Source organism: Camelus ferus, chromosome 31 (genome assembly GCF_009834535.1).
Source record: "Camelus ferus isolate YT-003-E chromosome 31, BCGSAC_Cfer_1.0, whole genome shotgun sequence".
Lineage (NCBI taxonomy): Eukaryota > Metazoa > Chordata > Mammalia > Artiodactyla > Camelidae > Camelus > Camelus ferus.
Window position 1 is genome coordinate 18,635,582 of NC_045726.1, and position 5,493 is coordinate 18,641,074.

Here is a 5,493-nt window from a genome sequence, read left to right on the forward strand (position 1 = left end):
AACTTGGACAAACCTCTAGGACAAAAAAGAAGGGGGGAGGGAGAAGGGGAGAGGAGGAGGGGGAGGAGAAAGAAGAAAGAAGAAGGAGCAGGAGACAAGTCGTTGGTCTAAATAAAGTTGGTTTCTGCTCCATCTTTCGAAAGCTTCCCCCGTGAGACTCTCTCCACACTGGCAATCTCAGGGTTCCTTTGGAGTTCCCTTCAGAAGCCTTTGCCTTAACCTTGAGACAAGGAGCTACGTGTTCCCGCCTTGACCTTTTGTGTGATGCTACGATATGGTTTCCCAGGAGTTGAGATTATAACTTATCTGTAAGTCAACCAAAACAGATGGTCAATTCTAGGACACTTCTCCTCTTCTCTGACTTTTCAACAAGAGAAGAAACATACATTTATCTTCTAACTTGCTAGAGCATGGTTGAATTTTGAACAGAATCATAAGATTTTAGTCAAACAATGAGTTGCAAGTCTAGTACTCATAATAACATTTGAACTGCTGTTGTCTCCTTTTTAAAACAAAATTCACGGGGGGAGGGTAGAGCTCAGTGGTACACTGTATGCTGAGCACGCACGAGGCCCGGGGTTCGATCCCCGATACCTCCATATAAATAAATAAATAAATACCCTAGTTATCTCCCTCCCCCCACCAAAAAATTTTAAAAAAACCAAATTCATAATAAGCACCAGTGCTTAGAACATTTCCTTAGGCGTTGCCATTTGGCCACTGACATGCTTAGAGCGCAGACAAAGAAGCATCAGTGAGTGAGTGAGCAGAGTCCTAGACGGGAAGGAACGTGAGGCCACACACGTGCGTTGCTCCCTGTAGTATCCTCAGCTTGGAGCGTCTGCCTGGCACGTGTGGTCCCTTCAATAATTACTTTGTTTAATGAATGAATAAATGAAAAAAAAAAAAGGAATCTGAGATTTCTACTCTCTGTTTCCTTGCTTTTCATAATCCCAGCACACTCCATGCGAAGAATCCTTTCGAATATAAAAGTCAAAATGTAATCTTTATCCTCCGTACGCAGCTTCTTGGCTACTGTTACTGGAGACGCAGGCGGGCATGGAGAAACGCCTCGGGAATGAATGGCATGCTGGATGCTGGGTTTTAACCCAAAAGATCAACGGTTAGCATTCTCTTCCTGTGGACGAGATGGTCAAAGGGTGGTGATGACGAGAACTATGTTAGGAAGCTCTTTCTGCAGAATATGTGGCTTAATTTTGCCACACTCTTTCCCCTGGACAGGGCAGTGGTGTCCTCGGTCAGTAACTCAGTTTCCTTAAGCAATGCTGGGCACGGTCCGTGTTAATGCGCACTGGTAGGAAGTATGTGATGTGTGGTTGTAATTGCTCAATTGTAAATATCATAAACCTAAACATCTACTGCTCCGCTTTGCTGCTTTTTAGGTCATGCTTCCCAAAATTTTAAGGCTTGTGTAAGTTTTGAGATGAATCATGACGTTTCCTGCGTGTAAATTTTGAAATTCTGGAGACTGTTCCAGATGGAGTGTCCACTTGGCTGCACACTTTCACAAGCATCAATGTGAAGACCCCGGGAGCACCACACGCAGTTAGAAACCTGGTCTTTGCTCACAAAGGAAAGAAATAGTAACAGTCACTTAATATGCAGGGTAATCCCCTTTTAGTAAACAAACATTTAATTAAAAAATCAAAACAGGTGCTCGCTTTGGCAGCCCATGCAATAAAACTGGAATGATGCAGAGAAGGTTAGCATGGCCCCAGTGCAAGGAGGACACACAGATTTGTGAAGTGTTCCATATTTTTCAATTGGGAGTTTGGGACCGACAGGTGCACATTATTATATACAGAACGGATACACAACAAGGACCTACCGTATAGCATGGGGAACTGTATTCGATTTCTCATAATGACATATAATGGAGAAGACTCTGAAAAGAAAAAATACATACATGTATATGCATTTCTGAACTGGTTGGCTGCACACCTGAAACTAACACTGTAAATTAACTACACTTCAAAAAAATTTTTTTAATTTAAAAAAAATTAAAATCAATTTTAAACTCTAGTTAGGGGTTGGTAAAATCAGTGATCAGGCTCAGCGTTTGTGGTGATGGTTTTGTCCCTGACGTTCTTTCTAAACTACCTCCTGCTTGGTTGTCTGTATGGAATTTGAAACTTTTCAATACTGTGTCTCTTTCATTTGTAATGGACAGTTGAAAAGAGATTCATTACCAGTAGCAGTGTCTTCCCTTGTTTTCTGCTGTGAACTTGGTAGTTTTGAGTAAGAGATAAATAAACCACAGCGGGAATTTGGAAGTTTGAAATCTTAAAGCAAATGCCCCGCCCAACAGAGGGTGTGCTTGTGGCAGAGGACGCGAGCTGGACAGCTGGCTGCCCACGAAGGGCCCTGGGCGAGTTTCTCCATGAACCCCTGTTAGGTGGGAAGCAGAGAAAAGAGCCCGTTAGGTGGCCCTAATGCTACCAAAGTACAAGTCACTGAGCAGACACGCCGACAACGTTGAACAAATAAACAAAGAGTAAATGAATGGAAATAAATTGTGGAGGATATTTAGGATTTAGAAAACTTCTTGATGTTTGGAATTTCCCAAAGTGAATGATTTCCTTCTGGTTTTGATTTGCCTTATTTCCTTCCTACTTGTTTTCTTGAGAAAAGTTGAGGACCCCTAATCTACAGGGAGAGGCATCAGGTCACTGCCCCACAGGCTGTGGGGGAGATAGAAGGACGCAGGCAGCTGCAAAGAGATTCGTGGTTTTGGCTAAGAGACCACGAGAGGAAGGGGAGAGCTGAGTCTGGGATTAATATGGAGGGACAATGACAAAATGGGAAACTGCCACAGAGCCACTTCAAGATGAAATAATTGCATCCGTTGGGGGAGAGTAACAGCTCAGTGGTAGAGCGCACATTCAGCGTGCATGAGGTCCTGGGTTCAATCCCCAGTACCTCCATTAAAAAATAGAAATAATTGCATTTGTAAAATAAAGCAAAGTTCTACTGAATGAGGTACAGGCAAGTTGCATAAGTCTCTTTGTATGCCCACGCAGCTCATGAAAGTTTGCCTTCATTTCTAAAATAAACTAAAAAAAAGTAAAGATCTAAGCTAAATGACCAATATTTTAAAGTAAATCTGAAAGGATTTTTATCAAAATGATACGTGGTTAAAATACTGGCATACCAAAAGGCTTGCTAAAAAATCCTGTCGAAAGAAACCCATCATATTTCTCAGGGGCAACCACTTTTAACTTTTTTTTATTACCTGTTTCTTTGCATCATTATCTCCATTACTCTAAATAATATGCTTATGTAGGGTTTTGTTTTTTTTTTTGCTTTGCTTTTATTTGTTTATTTATTTAAATTGAAGTACAGTCAGTTACAACGTGTCAATTTCTGGTTGCAGCACAGTGTCCCAGACATGCACATACACACATATATTCATTTTCATATTCTTTTTCATTAAAGGTTATTATAAGACATTGAATATAGTTCTCTGTGCTGTATAGAAGAAACTTGCTGTTTATCTATTTTATATATAGTGGCTAACATTTACAAATCTCAAACTCCCAAGTTTATCCCTTCCTACCCTCTTTTCCCCAGTAATCATAAGATTGTTTACTATGTCTGCGAGTCTGTTTCTGTTTTGTAGATGAGTTTATTAGCATCCTCTTTATTCTTTTTTTAGATTCCAAATATGAGTGATATCATGTGGTATTTTTCTTTCTCTTTCTGGCTTACTTCACTTAGAATGGTATCTCTGGGTCCATCCATGTTGCTGCAAATGGCTTTATTTTATTCTTTTTTATGGCTGAGTAGTATTCCATTGTATAAATATACCACAGCTTCTTTATCCAGTCACCTGTTGATGGACATTTAGGTTGCTTCTCTGTCTTGGCTGTTGTATACAGTGTTGCTTTGGACATTGGGGTGCATGTATCTTTTTAAATAGGATTCCCTCCAGTATATGCCCAGGAGTGGGAGTGTGGGATCACATGGTAGGTCTATTTTTTGTTTTTTGAGGTATCTCTATACTGTTTTCCATAACAGCTGCACGGGGCTTGTTGCTTTAATTATCATTTCAAAAATTATCTTAGTTTTATTAACATTCAATATTCAAAAAGGGTACTAAGAACACAAAATGGGGAAAGAATAGTCTCTCCAATAAATGGTGCTGGGAAAACGGGGGATTCACATGCAAAACAATGAAACTGAACCCTTCCTTTGTACCATACATAAAAGTCAACTCAAAATTGATTAAAGACTTAAACATAAGACATGAAACCATCAAACTACTAGAAGAAAATATAGAGGAAAGCCTTCTTAGCATTGGCCTGGGCAATATTTTTTTTGTATATGACATCAAAAGCTCAGGGAATAAAAGTCAAAATAGGTAAGTGGAACTACATTAAACTAAAAAGCTTTTGCACAGAAAAGGAAACAACAGAGTGAAAAGGCAACCTCTGAGATGACAAAAAAATACTTGCAAACCATATATCTCATAAGGGGTTAATATCCAAAACATATTAGGGACTCCAACAGAAGGACAAAAAAAATCCCAAATAACCCAATTTAAAAAAGAGCAATGGACTCAAATATCAACCAGTTTCTTCAAGAAGACAGGCAAGTGTCCAACAAGTGTATAAAATGATGCGCAATGTCACTAATCAAGGGCATGCAAATCAAAACCGTGATAAGATATCATCTCACAACTGTTAGAAATGTTACTATCACTATCAGAAAGACGAAAGATTAACAAGTGTTGGTGAGGATGTGGGAGAAAAGGGCACGCTTTTGTGGGAATGTAAATTGCAACAGCCATTATGGAACACAGTACGGACGCCTCAAAAAATTAAAAGTAGAACTGCTTCTGGTCCAGCAATCCTACTTCTGGGTGTGTATCCAAAGGGATGGGAGTCAGAATCACCTGATGCAAGGGTTATCTGACCTCCCGTTGACTGCAGCATTATTTACAACAGCTAAGATACAGAAACAAACTAAATGTTGACCAATGGATGTATGGATTAAAAAATACATATGTAGATTAGTTACGCATTTACTAGAGCACAGGGCAATAACATTTTTGTGAATATCGAAAATATTACTTTTTTTTTTCTCAAAAAAGATCACTTTACACTGACACCATTAAAAAAATAAAATCTCTGTACAATTTTCACCTTTTGGTGTTTCATGTCTGCAAAGGGGAACAGCATTTTACAGTGGGTGAAGACAAAAGTCACCTGTGTGCTTTCCTTCCCTCAGCCCGTCCTCAGCCCCTGGCACGTCGCTGGTTCTCCTGGCCAAGTCAGGCACTTTCTCTGGCCAAACCCTCGCAGCAGCCTCTCCCCACCAGCCTTGCGGAGGCCGGGCCTCACGCTCCTGCGGGCTCTGTGCAGCCGGGGGCTACTGACAGAGACTCCCTTGACTACACTTTAGCCGGCTCCTCTGAACTCTCTCCCCAGGCGTGCCTGCGCTTTGGGCATCTGGTTCTGCCTCTGCATTGCC

At 40.6% G+C, this 5,493-nt stretch overlaps 1 non-coding gene across 1 annotated transcript; it reads left to right on the forward strand.

Moving 5' to 3' along the window:
• Positions 1–1,674: 1,674 nt before the first annotated feature.
• Positions 1,675–1,781, forward strand: LOC116660833. Its single transcript, XR_004316486.1, has one exon. It is a non-coding gene; the product is annotated as a U6 spliceosomal RNA (small nuclear RNA).
• Positions 1,782–5,493: the final 3,712 nt, after the last annotated feature.